Genomic DNA, 17,548 nt, shown 5'->3' with positions numbered 1-17,548 from the left:
TCCACAGGAGGAAAACTGGGGGCGCCCCCTTCCTGCTGAGACATGCTGCAGAACATAATTTTCTTGCTCTCCACAATGCTGAAGAGGCCTGGCCCAAAGTTGGCAGAGACCTATTCCACAAGCCTGGAATTGGAGAATATATATTCCACATACTGATCACTTCAGGAGAAGTATTGCACATGCCAAAAAACTAGAGAAGTCATATTGCTCTAGCTCAAAACTGGAGGAGTCCCATGACAGTCTGGATTGAGAACACTTGAGGAGAGACATTCCACATTTAGTGGAGTTGTATGAACATATTACAAGTGGAGGAAAGCTGGAGAAACAGGTTGCATGGTATGCCAATCTGGAGTATACATTCTCCTGGTGGAGGGATGCTGGAACAAGAGCTGTAGCTTGCTGAATATTGAATCTCACTCCATTCTCACATGGATTGGAGGAGTTGAATTGCATGCCTTGTATCGGTGGAAAGCAAACCTTCCTAAGATAGCACCCATGGTGCCCAATATGCACAGTAGAGGACGAGTACTCAAATTTCATTCCAAGGAACATTGCAATCTTTGGCTACCGTTATTTGTAGATGACAGAAATAGGTATAGAAAGAATCCAGGCCGGGATGGGCCTCAACATTTATATTGTATACTGAGTTGAGGCATTTTAGGCCAAGTATCATCTGATGATCTGACTGCATCCTGCAGATTGCAACATTTAAAACAGTTCTTACTGACAAGAGATGCTTTCAAGACATGCCATCCTGAGAGACTGAGTAGAGACACTCCACGCCAAAGAGACGGCAATTCCATGATGTCCCTGGTGAGGAGAAATGAACTAGAGAAGCAGCCATGAAATAACTTGAGGAAATAGAGTCTTAAACCTTCCTGTGGAGAACTGGATCTGATCCATTCCATGGGATACATGCAGAAGTCCCTACTGCATGCAGGAGAATTATGGAGTTCAAACCTCCCTTGAGGACCAGAGCTGGATTTGATGTTCCTGTGCAGGGAACTGCCTCAGGGAAACCACTGAATGTAGTGAAGGCAATTTTTTTGGGGGTCCGGTCGTGGGACCTGAACTCTGGGCCTGGGCCCTGTCCCTCAGCTCTTCAACTCAAGGCTAGCACTCTACCCCTTGTGCTACAGCACCACTTCTAGCTTTGTTCTTTTTGCTTCTGTGGTGCTGAGGAATCAAACCCAGGGCCTCAGGCATGCAAGGCAAGTGATCTACCACTGAGCCACCTTCCCAGCCCCATGAAGACAATTTTTTTCAGAAAAAACTTCTGAAGCAATGTATTGGCTGGTGTAGCCATCTGGATTACATGCATTCTGTGCTGAAGATAGTCATGGGAAATGAATTTGATGCTCAGAAGAACTGGAGGAGAAATATTCTAGGGTAGAGAATACATGGATACACATTCCCAGAGAAGGAGAGCTGGTCCATTCTCACTCCACTAACAACAAATGAAAAGACTTGCATTCCATGTTACGTGCAGTGGAAATTAGACCTTCCATATTCAGTAGCAACAGTGCATTCATTTCATGTTGATAACTGGATTCATAAGGTAAACCCAGGCTGGCAAGGCCTTCCATGTATGGGTGATGGATTCCATGAGGAAAAGAGTCGGAGAAGACACACTCTTTTCTGTACTGGGCTTAGCCCCTGTACTGGGCTTGCTCAGAGCTACAGCACAGGTATTCCATGACAATGAACAGGAAGTAGCAAGGCTCCATGTTGCTAAAAACTGGAGTTGATGCATACCTTGCTTGCCAAGGAGAACTTCCTATAGCACTTGCCAGCCTGACATGCTGAGCACAGGGATCCCAGCTGGAACACGTAGAGAACGTGTATTCCTTGGTGAAGACAGCTGGATGTGATCAAATGCTTCCTGGGAAATATGGCTGGAGGCAAATGCATTCCAAGCCAAGTCCAAACGAAGAATGGTGCTCTAACACACATTTACCTCTCTGAGCATGAAAGCTGCAGACATACGCCATGCAACGTGTGTGTGTCAGCAGCTCGTATTCTACAAGGTGGAGTCAGGCTCTAGCTTCCTGAAAGGCCTAGATGTCACTCGAGTGAGCAGAAAACCGCTCAGTCACTCTGAGTAGAATGGAGGGAAACAGATCTCATGCTGAGGAGAACAGCAGTAGAAATAGTTTGTGACAGGGAGCATTATGCTACTAAGACTGCATGCTAAAAAATGCTTACCTGGGCACTTACCTTGCTGATGACAGTCGCTTTCAACACGTACCATGCTGAGATCCTGAGTAGAAAGATGCATGCTGAGGAGAACTTGAATAGGTGTATTCCTTGATGAATTCAACTGCTGACTCATCCCCTGCTGACACCTGCTATGAAAGAGATGCATTTCAAACAAAAGAAAATGCAGCAAATCCACTTCACCTGTATTGAACATAACACTGGAGTGGACATTTACCCTGCTGATCAGAGCTGGAATACATGGATGATGTCATGCTGAGAAGAACCAAATATTCCATGCTGAATAGAGATGATGCCAAAATATTCCTTTCTGAAAGTATTGGCGAAGATCAGTTTCAGTATATGAAGAAGTGTAAGGCATTGATTCCATTCTGAAAAGATGGAAAGATGCATTTGTAAAGGATGAATGAGAAAGAAGGATAAAGGATTGCATGCTAACGAGACCCCAGTTGGACACATACCTGAGTAAGGGTTGCTCAGATAGATGGACTGCAGTTCAGAGAGCAGTCCTATATTCCATGCTGAGTACAGAGCGAGATAATTCCATGTCAGACAAACAGAGTGCACATTTTCCTTCCTGAACAAAGCTGGAGTGGATGGTTTTAAAGTTGAGCAGAATTAGAACACTTACATCCCATTCCCCGGAAAGCAGATTTGGATGCATTCCATGATAAGGACACTTGGCACAGATGCACTTCTTGCTTAGTTGAGCAATATGAGTTTGATTCCAGGCCCGGAATTCACATGGACTTTCCTCTGGAGACCTGGAGTAAGACCAGTAGCTCTATTTCATCCAAACCAAGTAGAGCAGGAATAGATTAATTTAGCCTGATGAGAGCCAGACTAGACATATTTGATCCCGAGCAGCTGAGATAGACCAGAAGAAACACATCCCATGCTGAAGCGCTTGCAGTAAAAGATGAGGCTTCAGGAGAGCTGCAGCAGAAATAGTCTATGCTTTTATGCCCTCACATGCAAATTCTTTGTGCATAAAACAAGCACAGGGTACCCACTTAGTGGCAGGGTGTTGTCGAAGCATTCTATACCTTGCAGAGATGCTGAAACTCAATACATCCAAAGGAGAACTAGTTGAGGTGCATCACATGCCTTGGAATACCCCTAAGAGAGCTGGAATCAAAGACTTTCCGGATGACAGACAAAGGAAGAAAGGTTGATAAGGCCAGAGAGTCTCTCTCTCTCTCTCTCTCTCTATTCCATGCTGTGATGAACAGAAGATGGACAATTCCACATACTTGACCACAGATGTATAGCTTGTTTAATGGAGCTCATCGAAGGGTTTCATACTAAACAGACCTATAGGAAAAACAATCCACCTCGACCATGTTTGAAAGCCATGCTTACACATGGAAGAGAGCTGGAGGAGACACATTCCATGGATAGGGGAATTGGAGAAGACACATTCACTGCTGTAGAAATCCACAGCGGATGGGTTGCCTGATGTGGAGAGATAGAATACATGCTGATTAGACCTGCAACAGGCATGTCACATCCTGAGTCGAACTGCTGTAGACAGATGCCATGCTGAGGAGAGCTGGGGTAGATGCACTCCATGCCAAAGAGTGCTATACTCCCCAGTTACTTCCTGGGGCATGCTAGTGTGAACACTTTGCTGATGTGAGCTCCTCTCCACAAGTGCCATGAGGGCCTCAGCTTCATCAAGAGCCTCTCTTAATGGAGAGAGATGGAGCCGATGCATTCCAAGATGACCTAACATGCAGCACAGAGATTCCAGGCTGCAAGATTCAGGACCAGAAAGTGTCAGCAAAGAAGAGGGCTGCTGTAGACAGGACTCATGTTGATGATAACCTGAGGAGTTGCACTTCTTTCTTTAAAGAAAGGATGTTCTTCATGGAAAAGAGTAAGAGACACACATCCCATTCTAAGGAGAAATGGAGCAGGAACATTCCTTTCTCAAGACAGATAGAGTAAACAACTTGTTCAGTGAAGGCAGATGGAATGTACACATTCCAAGTTCAGGAGGTATGGTAGAATCTCATGCCATGCTGTAAATTCCTGGAGTCCACACATTCCAATGTAACGAGACAAGAGAGTGACAGTCTATATGTTGAGGATTAGTGTAGACACGTCCTATCCTATATGTACACATGTCAACATGCTGAGGAGAACTTTGTTAATAATTACCTACCTGAGGAGGGCTGCATTACACAGATTCCATTTTCAGCACACCTGGAGTTCAGAGCTGCCACCAAAAGCAAAGCTGGAAATGACACTTACCTGCTGAGTCGAGCTGCACTTGCTACATTCCATTCTGTGGACAGCCACAGTAGCTTCATTCCTTCCTGCAGAGACATGAGGGAGACATAGACCATGAGAAATGAGCTCAAGGGGCAGATTTCATTGCTGTGGGCAATGAGAGATAAGATGCAGTACTGCATGAGGATACAGAAAGGAGATGATAACAAATGCTTACCCCAACTAAATGCTGTACTTCTCTAGGATGTTTGGAATAGATGCATTCCATGCCAAAGAGAACAGGAGCACATGTGTCCCATGCTGTAGTTAGGTAGTTGGGCATATTTCCATATTCAGGACTCCTCAATGGGACATTCAAGTTCCTGAAACGAGCTGGAATCGATGATACCAATGCTTGGGAGACTCAAGACGCATCCACTTCATACTCCAGAAAGTAACGACAGGTACATTCCTTGCTGAGCAACGGTATAGGGGATCTATTCCTTGCTAGAGTGAGATAAAGGAGATGGCCTCCAGTCTGTAGAAACCTGGCCTGGACATTTTCCATCTTCAGGACAACTGAGATAAATGGCTTCCAACTTGAGATATGCTGGAAGAGATACACTGTAGCCTGTGAACTGGATAGACACATTCTACACTGAGAGGCACTGAAGCATACAGATTCCTCAGGAGGAAGGCTGGGGGAGCCCCATTCCTGCTCAGACAGGCTGCAGAACATAACTTTCCTGCTCACGACAATGCTGAAGAGGCCTGGCCCAAAAGTTGGCGGAGACCTATTCCACATGCCTGGAATTGGAGAATATATATTCCACATACTGTCCACTGAAAGAAGTCCTGTAAATGCCAAAAACTAGAGAAGTCATATTCCTCTTGCTCAAAACTGGAGGAGACTCATGACATTCTGATTGAAAAATTTGAGGAGAGACTTTCCACATTGAGTGAAGGTGTATGAACATATTCCAAGTTCGAAGAAAGGTGGAGATACATGCATGGTTTGCTTATCTGGAGTACATGCTCCTGGCAGAGGGATGCTGGAACAAGAGTTCTAGCTTGCTGAATATTGAATCTCACTCCATTCTCACATGGATTGGAGGAGAAGAACTGCAAGCCATGTATGGGTGGAAAGCAAATCTTTCCTAAGTTAGCACCCATGGTGCAATTCATGCAGAGTAGAGGATGAGTACTCACATTTCATGACAAGGAGTATTGGAAACTTTGGCTACAGTGATTCCAAGATGACAGGAGTAGGTAGAGACAGAATCCAGGCAGGGATGGCCTCAACATTTATATTCTATATTAATTTGAGGCATTCTAGACCAAGTATCATTGACGATCCAACTGCATCCCGCAGAATGCCACATTTAAAACTGTTCTTGGTGACAAAAGCTGCTTTCAAGACATGCCTTCCTGAGAGCCTAAATAGAGACACTCCAACGCAAAGAGATGGCAATTGCATGCATTCCCTGGTAAGGAGAAATGAGCTAGAGAAGAATCCTTGAAATAACTTGAGGAAATAGACTCTGAACCCTCCTGAGGAGAACTGGATCTGATCCATTCCATGGGACACATGCAGAAGTCCCTACTGCATGCAGGAGAATCCTGGAGTTCAAACCTCCCTTGATGACCAGAGCTGGATTTGGATTTGATGTTCCTGTGCCAGGAACTGCCTCAGGGAAACCATTAGATGTAGTGAAGACATTTTTTTTTGGGTCCGGTCATGGGACCTGAACACTGGGCCTGGGTGCTGTCCCTCAGCTCTTCAGCTCAAGGCTAGCGCTCTACCCCTGTGCCACATCGCTACTTCTATCTTTGTTCTTTTTGCTTCTGTGGTGCTGAGGAATCAAACCCAGGACCTCAGGCATGCAAGGCAAGCTCTAACATTTAGCCACCCTTCCCAGCCTCGTGAAGGCATTTTTTTGTTCAGAAAAAACATCTGAAGCAATGTATTTGCTGTTGTAGACATCTGGATTACATGTATTCTGTGCTGAAGATAGTTATGGGAAATGCATCTGATGCTCAGAAGCACCGGAGAAGAAAGGTTTTTGTATCAAGAATACATTGATACACATTCCCAGAGAAGGAGAGCTGGTCCATTCTCACTCCACTAACAACAAATGAGAAAACTTGCATTCCATGTTTTGTGCACTGGAAATGAGACCTTCCATATTCAGTTAGCACCTGCGCATTCATTTCATGCTGATAATTAGATTCATTAGGTCAAGCCAGGCTGGCAAGGCCTTCTCTGAACGGGTGATGTATTCCATGAGAAAAAGATTTGGAGAAGACACTCTTTTCTGTACTGTGCTTGGTCTCTGTACTGGACTTGCTCTGAGTTACAGCACAGGTATTCCATGACAAGGAACAGGAAGTAGCAAGGCTGCATGCTGCCAAAAACTGGAGTTGATTCATACCTTCCTTGCCAAGGAGAACTTCCTATAGCACTTGCCAGCCTGACATGCTGAGCACAGGGATCCCAGCTGGAACACGTAGAGAACGTGTATTCCTTGGTGAAGACAGCTGGATGTGATCAAATGCTTCCTGGGGAAATATGGCTGGAGGCAAATGCATTCCAAGCCAAGTCCAAACGAAGAATGGTGCTATAACACACATTTACCTCTCTCAGGATGAAAGCTGCAGACATATGCCATGCAGAGTGTGTGTGAACAGATCACATTCTACAAGGAGGATACAGGTTCTTGGTAACTGAATGGCCTAGAGATCACTGGAGTGAGCAGAAAAAGGCTCAGTCACTCTGAGTAGAATGGAGGGAAACAGATGTCATGCTGAAGAGAACAGCAGTAGGAACAGTTTGTGACAGGGAACACTATGCTACTAAAACTGTGTGCTAAAGAATGTTTACCTGGGCACTTACCTTGCCGATGACAGTCACTTTCAACACGTACCATGCTGATTTCCTGAGTAGGAAGTTGCATGCTGAGGAGAACTTCAATATGTGTATACCTTGATGAAGACAACTGGTACTGACTCAGCCCCTTTTTCCACCTGCTACAAAATGGATGCATTTCAGAAAAAGAGGAAATGTAGCAAATCTACTTTACCTGTGTTGCACATAACACTGGAGTGGACATTTACCCTGCTGATTAGAGCTTGAATACATGATGTTCTCCTGAGAAGAACCAAATATACCATGCTGAACAGAGATGATGCCAAAATATTCCATTCTGAAAGTATTGGCGAAGATCAGTTTCACTATATGAAGAGATGTAAGGCATTGATTCCATCCTGAAGAGATGGAAAGATGCATTTGTAAATAGTGAATGAGAAAGAAGGATAAAGGATTGCATGCTAAAGAGACCCCAATTTGACACATACCTGAGTTGGTGGAGCTCAGACAGATGGATTGCAGTTCAGAGAGCAGTCCTATATTCCATGCTGAGTACAGAGCAAGATAATTCCATGTCAGACTATCTTTGCTAAACAGACCTAGAGAAGATTGTTTCACTGCTGATCTGAACAGGAATGTATTCATTCTAGTGGTTTTTGTGCGAAGCACAAGTATATTCCATATTGAGATGAGCTGAGATTTTTGTTTCCTCATAGTGCTGGACTAGATTTGGACTACATGTGTACTTTGCATAGGAGAACTCAAGTACATAAATTTCATTCATAAACAGACCACGTTGAAAAGCATTGCATGATTAGAAGATAGGAGGACATACATTTCATTAAGAAGAGAGCTTTTGGAGACACATTCCATGTTGAGGAGGACTGCTGAAACATTTTGTGCTTAAACATTTTGTGCTGACAAAAGCAGCAGTAGAGCTAGAATACATGCATTACATGTTGAGGTGAGCTGGTGGAGTCTCCAATTTGAAGTGGAGGGCTCAAGCTGTCTTCTTCTCTTTTTATACTAGAAACGATACCCCAGTGAGCTCAGCAGATTAATTTCTTGCTGAGAACAGGGGCTGACATACTGCATGCAGAGTAAAGCGCTCATGAATGTGAAGAAGGCTTCCATGAGGACAAGGCCTGGTGTGTACACATTGCATGCAAGAGCCCCACTCATCCTGAGAGGAACTGGAATCAACAGATCCCATGATGAGGAGAGCTAAGGTAGATGAACTCCATGACAAAGAGTGATGTATCCACCAGATTCCATACTGGAGAATGAAAAAGTTGACATTTACCTTGCTGAGAAGAACTGATTTCATCTCATGTAATCCTGGGAGCCTCAGCTTCATCAAGAACCTCTCCTCATGAAGAGAGCCGGAGGTGGTGCATTCCAAGCTGAATGGACATGCAACAGACAGATTTCCGCTGCACTCTGATGTACCAGAAACTGACTGTGAAGAGCAGAACTGATTTACACTGGTTTTATGTTGAGGAGAACCTGAGGAGGTACATTCCATGCTGAAAAGAGATGGAGTAGTGTGCTTCTCTCAGAAAGCAGCAAGTGGCGAACTATCCATTCTGAGGAAAGATGCAGTAGGAGCATTCCTTACACAAGACAGCTGGGCAGATACATTTTTCAGTGAAGGGAACTAGATGTCTTGTATTCCAAGTGGAGGAGACATAAACAGGTTTCATGCCATGTTGAAAATAACGTTTCATCATTCCATCAGGAGAATTTAGAGACACATTCTATGTCTCCCTGAAGAGAATATATTAGACACATTCTATGCTATACAGACACATATTGGAAATGGATGCCATGCTGAGAGTTGAGTTAGAAATTACTTACCTGAGGAGGGCTGCATTAGACAGATTCCATTTGGAAAATAGCTGGAGTATACACATTCTACAAACAGTACAGCCGGAGATACTTACCTTTTGAATAGACCTACACTTGAAGATTTCCATGCTGCAGTCAGTGACAATCGCTTCATTCCATCCTAAAGAAACACAAGTAAACATAGAGCATGAGGAATGAACTCAAGTACATTAATTCCATTTAGCAGACAGACCGAAGTGATCAATTTCATAGTCTTAGTAAAGAAGGAAAAGATTCAATCTTTCATGAGGATACAGAATAGAGATGGTTCCATGCTAAGAAGTGTTTGTCCCAAATAAATGCTTACCTTAGAGAGGGGAGCTGAAATAGATGCATTCCATGCCCAGGAGAACAGGAGCATGTGTGTTCCATGCGGAGGGGAGTGGCAGGAGTTGTTTCAGTGACGAAGAATCCTCAAGGGATTTATTTTCCGGCTGAGATCTGGAATCTATGGTTGCCATGCCAAAGAGTCTTGGAAGACATCCATTTCTTCGTCTAGGCATCAATGGGCAGAAACATCCCATACCTAGAATAATTAGAGTGTATCTAATCCTTGCTGGAGTGAGCAAAAGGAGGTGGGCATCAGACTTGGTTTTAATATTTTCTGTACTCAAAGGATCCGGAAAAAATAGATCCCATTTTCAGGAGTGCTGGACAAAATGTATTTTAAAGGCTACAAATGAGTGTAGAAATATTCCATGCATAGAGGTGCTGGTGCAGACACAGTCCACATGAGAAAGGCTGGAGGAGCCACATTTGTGGTGATACAACCAGCAGCAATCCCTTTTCATGACCATCACAATGGAGGAGGTAGACTCCATGCTGGGAAGTCCTGGACTTAACTTGGAATTTGACATACTCCACACTCCCCAAATTGGTGAACATATTCTCCATGCCCAATGTTGGAGGAGACAGTTCCAGGCTGACAAAAGGTGAGGCAAGGCATTCTATATTGAAGGGAGATGGTCGAACCCATTGGATGTGGAGGAAAGCTGGAGAAACACATTGTAGGGTGTGCAGACATGAGGACACACACTCCAAGCTGACAAGTGCTCAAATAAGAGCCTTTCACTGATGAAGAGTGTTCTTTTATACAACCTTCCCAAATGAAGAGACCTGGAGAGTGTCATTCCATTCTCAAGTGGACTAGAGGAGATGGATTGCAGGGGTTGTAGAGCTGGAAGGCTGACACTTTGTAAGACAGCACCTGTGGCTGCAATTCATGCAGAGCAGAGATGGAGTCATCACATTTCATATTGAGGTGCATTGCCAACTTTGGGTTACCTGGATTCCAAAATGACAAATTTGAATAGGTGGATTCCATACAGAGATGGGCTAAAGAAGTTGCATCCCATACTCAGAGTTATTTATAATCAATATATTCTAGGCTAAGTTTCACCGTACAAGCCAATTACATATGCAGGTATGCCACACTTGCACCTTACATTGCTGACAAAAGCTGTTTTAAGGACATGCCATACCGAGAGACTGAGTAGAGAAATTTCAAGGAAAACAGAGTCTAATTGGGTACATTCCAAGATAATGAAAAATGCAGGAGGCATGATTCCATGCAACATACTGCTGGAATAAACATACTTTACTGAGGAAAACTGGAGCTGATCCAGTCCATGAAAGAAATACAGAAGTCTCTACTCCAGGTAAGAAATCCTGGAGTTGAGATTTACCTTGCTTACCAGAACTGGAATTGAGGGTTCTTGTGTCAAGAACAGCCTCAGGGAAACCAATGCTGAGAAGTTCTGAAGGAGACACATTTCCCATGGAAGGGAACTGAGCAATCGTCATTCCCAGTTGAAGACACCTGCATTACATGCATTTTCTGCTAAATATAGCTATGGGAAATACAGTTCATGCTCGAAGAGCTGGAGAAAAAACAGTTTATGTGGAGAATACATTTATATACATTCTCAGTGAAGAGATGGTTCATTCTTCCATTATTTTAAAAATTGCAGAATAAGCATTCCATGTTTTATAAGGCTGGAAATAAGATTTTCCTTCCTAAGTGAACACCTATGGATGCATTTCATGCTGAGCAGAGGAATTGTACGGGCTGTGACAGTCTGGGGAAACATGCGTAAATGGGTGATGGATTTCTTGATGACAGGAGTTGGAGAAGACGTGTTCCTTTCTATGCCGGGCTTTTTCAGAGCTGCAGTGGATATAATCCATAACAAGCTGCACTGTACTAGATAGACTTCATGCTGACAAAATCTGGGGTTGATACATATGTTGCCAAATGAACTGTCTTTTACACACCCTATGCTGACATCCCAGCTAGGGATCTCAGCTAGGCATAACTATAGAGTTGGTGCTTTCCTTCATCAAGACCACTGGAGTTGACACATTTCTTCCTGAGAAATCAAGCTGGAGCAAATGCATTCAAAGCCAAGGAGAAATGGGAAATTCACATGCCATGCTGATGGATGCTACAGTAGACACTTACCTTTCTGAGGAGGAAAGCCACAGACCCTTCCCATGCTGATAATAAATCCATCTCATGTGGAATACAGCCAAGTCAGATGTTTTCCAAGCTGGGAAGAGATGGAAAACATTAGTTGTATGCTTTGATAAAAGTAAACTCATCAGTGTGTAAGAGAGCGTCCCAAAGTTAAAACTTACCTCTCTGAGGAAAACACCAGTTACTGAATTTCATGCACAAGACACATGGAATGCTTGCATCAGTACTGAGGAGAGCCAGAGATGATGCCTTTGACATAGAAGAGAATTGCCTATGATAAATCCATGCTAATCTGAGCCATAGGATACAAAGCCATGCTCTAAGGTACTAGACTGCATATGATCTTTTAAAAAGAGGCAGAATAAAGGAAATTTTTGGTGAGGACATGGTGAAGGAAACCAATCCAAACTCAAGAACAAATTCGAGGCTGAGAGGAGCTGGAGAAGGCATAATCCATGCAGAGGTGCATTTCATGAGCAATAGAGCCATGGAGAGATTTTCTTGCTCTTGAGAAAAATTTCAAACCATATATACCATGCAAAGTACAGATCAAGTCATATCCCTGCACGGTGAGGAGGGCTGAAGAACAGAGAATTCATGCTGAGGATAGATGGATTACATGGACTATGTAGATTCCATGTGAAGGGCAGAATAGATGATATGTCTTCAGTACTGATGAAAACTATTGCAAATGCATATATGGTAGACTCTGTAGCACAGAGAACTGAAGTAGACATCTTGATGTGCACAGCTGCTTTTGAAAACACATTGACGAAAAGAATTGCAATAGGTATATTCTTTGTCCAGGCATGGAGTGTTGAAATAAACACTTAGTTTGCTGATTGCTTTCCATACTGAAAACAACATCACAGGACTGAGTCCACAAGAGATATAGTTGAAGCCAGGCACTGGTGGCTCATGCCTGTAATCCTAGCTACTCAGGAGGCTGAGATCTGAATATCGTAGTTAAAAGCCAGCCCAGGCAGGAAAGACTGTGAGACTCCTATCTCCAATAAGCCACCAGAAAAAAAGAAGTGGTGCTGTAGCTCAAGTGGTAGAGTGCTTGCCTTGAGCTGAAGAGCTGAGAGACAGTGCTCAGGCCTGGAGTTCAAGCCCCATGACCAACAAAAAAAAAAAAAAGAAAAGAAAAAAGAGATATATAGTTGAAGAGGAAGGTAGTGTCCAATAGACAAAAAACACATTGTTTGAGGAGAAGAGAGGTTAGCAATATTCCATACTGTGGAGCCCACTGGTGACATCACTTTGACATTGCAGAAGACTGGAGTTGACCCATGCTATGCTAAATGGATATGCTGCAGATAGATTCTGCATAGCAAAATATATGAGAAAAATCCACCACACAAATAAGCTCCAGTGGATACAATAAACCTGGAGAAGAGTCTGAAGAAATAAATTTCATGCTCTGAAAAGGTAAAGACAAATGTCAGATGATGACAGAGAAAAAATAGGATTTCATGCTAAAGAGAGAACAAAATGACACTCATCTTCCTTCGAAGAACTAGAATAGATAAATTCCCTGCCAAGGAGGACAGTTGTAATTGTAATCCATGCTGAGCAGAATGTAACATACTGATACAATGAGAAAGACCCCTGAACTGGACCTTCACCTTCTGACCAAGCTGAACTAGATGGCTTCAGCACTGAGGATAATTGGAATAAACATACTGTCTTTCCTGAGAGTAGTAGTACACGCTTTTGTGCAGAAAAGAATTACATTGCATTCCCTTTCTGTCACAGCCCTGCCAGCATCTATTATTTTTTTGTTTTCTTGATAATGGCTATTCTAACTGGGATGAAGCAGAATCTCAATGTTGTTTTGATTTGCATTTCTCTGATGGCCAGAGATGTTGAGCATTTCTTCATGTGTCTACTGGCCATTCTTATTTCTTCTTCAGAGAAGTCTCTCTTTAAGTCTTTAGCCCACTTCTTAATGGAGCGGTTCTTTCTTTGAGCATTTGTTTTTGGGGATTTAATTTTTTGACCTCTAAATATATTTTAAATATTAGACCCGTGTCTATTGTATAGAGAGTAAAGATATTCCAATGTCTGGACTTTCCATTTATCTTGCTAGCTATGTCCTTTTCCAGGCAGAAATGCTAGAGATTAATGCAGTTCCATTTATCCAGCCTTTCTTTAATTTGTTGTGTTTCTGAATCTTAGGAAGTTTCAACCTGTACCAAGAAGCCCTAGTGTTTCCCTCAAAACTTCCTGTAATAGTTTCAGGGGATTGTCTTACATTGAGGTCTTTGGTTCATTGGGAATTGACTCTGAAACCATTCAGGAAATTTGAAAGCAAAGGCAAACCATAGGAATAAAGATATCCCACAAAATTTCTGTTGGCTACCCTAGTTGGCCTGAGTCCATACAAATATTGCTTACATCTCTTAGTAAGGCTTCCACTACATATCTGATTCTAGGAGATGAAGCTCTGCAATTCTACATTGGAAATGGACTTCATCTTCCCAGGCATTCTGACTGACGGCAGGCATCCTAATCTGTACACAATCACTGACCTGTAATGGACTACTGGTCCTTGCTATTATATGGATGTGAGGTTCCAAGTGCCAATGTACCTGCTGCATAGGTAATTCTCTCTAATCCTCACATCAAGTTTCACCCCACAGCCATCTCCTTTGGGGCCCATGCCTTTCTGAATTCTTGGAACTGATGCAATATGGGGCAGAGGTTCTCTATCTTATGATAAGTGTGTGGTTTTGGCATCATCTGAACTACATGATATGCATGGAATCATGTTTCATTTGGATTCTGGTGACCACATTATGGATCCTTACCTCTCTGAGCAGCCTTGGATATGTCACATACTTTTTGCACTATCCCTTCTGCAAAGGCCAGATGACTAAACACATAAACAGTGATATCCTACCACTGCTGAAGCTGGCCTGTGCAGATGCACAGGGTTTGTTGTTACTGATTACCCGCTTTCTGCCATTCTGGTCTCTTACATACTAATTCCTCTCCTCAAATGAAGGATGAAATAAAGCCCATATCACCTGCTCTTCTGGCTGTACTTGGGATGCATTAGGGGGTCTGTCATTGTCATGTGTGTCCTTCCCATTTCTATCCATAGGCCCAAACATGACAAGGTCCTCTTTTTCTACACAATGGTCAGCTCAGCCCTGAACCACCTTTTCTATAGGCTGAGAAATAAGGATGTCAAGGGGGCCTTGAAGAGAGTCCTTGCAAAACATATCCTGTCTTCACAACCCAGTGTTTAGGACTTGCTTATTATCATTTCTTCTCCTCATCGAATGAATGCCAGCATATAATCCTCCCTAGTAGGCTCAGCCGGAGAGTTTATATACACTGTTTTTTTCTTGCTGTCATTTATGAGGCACTCATTATTTATACCTGGAAGAAACACTGCATACTTGTGTTTTTGTTTTCCATTTCATAACAAGATTATGAAGAGTTGGTCTAAAATATTTACAAGTCTACCACAACTGAGTTATTTCTAACTGCCTTTGAAATATAAAGAAAACTAAATCTATGTGCAGCTGTGTTTATGAGACTAGGGAGTTTTACGCTCATGATTTGGTTATGATAGAAATTTATCTCATCTCAGAGAAAACAAAAATGGTGTTGAGTCATGAAAACCCCAATCAATTATTTTTATCCTGCCTCTTAAATTTTCTACCCCTTGTTTTCTTGTCTTCTCTTCCTAAGTCATGAACAGGTAACCAATTGAGGGGATGTGTTCGATAGACGGCCATGGAGGAAGTGTCTGCAAACAGGAAAAAGCAAGTCTGACCATAACTATTTAGACTGCCCACCTGAACTGTTCAGCCACGCACCCATAGATAAATCCAACTATTGCAGAAAAAAGAATAATTCCTGGAAACATCTGTTCAGCTAGCTTCTGCCCCTTGTAAGCCATCTCTGTGGGGAGCACGCTGAGATATTGCTGCATTAAGTTAGCTAAGGTGGCTGGCAGGGAGGCGAGAGCGAATGACAGTCAGGAACTGCAGAGGTCCGAACAGGAATCCTAGAGAGAACTGGCAGGCCAGACAAGCCCCTACCTGCGACTGCCCCGGAAGCCGATGTCTCCGAAGGGCGGGGATAACCCCAGGCCTCACCCTGTGCCATGACCCTTTTGCACTTGCATGTAGCCTGGCGTCAGGCCTGCTGCTGGGGAAGTGGAGGTGGATGAACTGAGGCATCACGCACCCGTGAGTGGTTCGCCATCAGGGAAACTGGGGCCAGGAGCCCAAGCTCTGGTCCCATAAAGGGTTCTAAGCAGTGCCTTCGCGGATTAACGGCTGCCTGCTTGCACTGCGTCTCCATGGCGACCTACATACACTTTTGAAATTATATTCCATATGTTGCTGTAGCTAATATACACAAAAAATTACAATTATAGCCGGGCGCTGGTGGCTCACGCCTGTAATCCTAGCTACTCAGGAGGCTGAGATCTGAGGATCGCGGTTCAAAGCCAGCCCGGGCAGGAAAGACCATGAGACTCCTATCTCCAATAAACCACCAGAAAACCGGAAGTGGCGCTGTAGCTCAAGTGGTAGAGCGCTCGCCTTGAACTGAAGAGCTGAGGGACAGCGCCCAGGCCTGGAGTTCAATCCCCATGACCGACAAAAAAAAAAAAAAAAAAAAAAATTACAATTATGTCACTTGCTTATAACCTCAGTTTTAGAATCCTCACACTGACAAGGTATTAAAAAGAAATATAATGATTACCTTACTTATGTAACTGTAAACCCCCTGTTCACCATCTTTACAATAAAGACGAAACTTTTTAAAAATAAAGGTATTAGAATAAGGAAAGCTTTGAATACTTATCTCAGTCTGGTGGGGCAGCATCTAGACACCAACATTATACAGTAGATATGTAGGGGATAAAGTTCCATTGCAATATCAAAACAACAGGGGAAAGTATCAGGTGTTTGTTCCAAACACTAATAGCCTCTAGCCTTAGAAAAGTACTTCCCCCAAATTGGGATCATATATAATTAAAACAGAAATAAAACCCACAAAAGTGATGTTGGGCTTTTCTGTGTTAAGGAAATTGATATTGACTGGGCCAAGTAATTGTGAGCTCATTGCACTTGAAGTCTACTCTGAGGAGAACTTCCCATTGATGTCACAATCACACTTTACAACTTTGGGGTGGGGGGAGATGGGGAAGGGATAGGAAAGGGAAACAAAGGAGGAGGCAACAATGCTTGATAAGAAATGTATTCATTATCTTTCCCATGTAATTGTGACCCCTCTGTACAGTGTTTTCACAATAAAAAATAGAAAAAAGAAAACCAGTCTGGGAATTTCACTAGAAATTGCCAGTCTTTTTAAACTGAGTATGATTAAACTACAAAATGGAATTAAAATATAAAATAGAATTGGAAGCTAGGTGCCAGAATCTCATACCTGTAATCCTAGCTACTCAGGAGACTGAGATCTGAGGATTGCAGTTCAAAGCCAGCCTGGGACAGAAAGTCCTTGAGACTCTTATCTCCAATAAACCACTAGAAAACCAGAAGTGGCGCTGTGGCTCAAGCAGTAGAGTGCAGGCCTTGAGCTGAAGAGTGCACGCACAGTACCCAAGCCCAAATTTCAAGCCCCATGACCGACCAAAAAAAAAAAAGAAAAGAAAAGAAAAGAAAATAGAATTGGAATGCATTTACATTTAAACAGAAAATCAGATATGATAATAGAGAAGTTTATTGCCTCTGTGGTTTGAAGTTTTTCAATATGGTGTTCAGATACAACAGTGTGTTTTGAAAATAATTGGAACACCACAAGATGGCTGGGGTGAGGAATGAAAGTCATTGTGGAAACAGAGGACCCATGTTCACAGTGGTGATGTTCTGAGCTTCCTTGGAGACCAACTTTAAATGCCA

At 43.0% G+C, this 17,548-nt stretch overlaps 1 pseudogene; it reads right to left on the bottom strand.

Annotated features, from left to right (window-relative positions):
• Positions 1 to 14,012: 14,012 nt before the first annotated feature.
• LOC138836805 (signal peptidase complex subunit 1-like) lies at positions 14,013 to 15,813 on the bottom strand (annotated as a pseudogene).
• Between the last annotated feature and the right edge of the window lie 1,735 nt (positions 15,814 to 17,548).

This window comes from Dipodomys merriami, unplaced genomic scaffold (assembly GCF_024711535.1).
Source record: "Dipodomys merriami isolate MVZ:Mamm:240054 unplaced genomic scaffold, mDipMer1.0.p SCAF_10, whole genome shotgun sequence".
Lineage (NCBI taxonomy): Eukaryota > Metazoa > Chordata > Mammalia > Rodentia > Heteromyidae > Dipodomys > Dipodomys merriami.
Note: the sequence above shows the minus strand (reverse complement) of the source record. Positions and strands in the feature narration are given on the sequence as shown.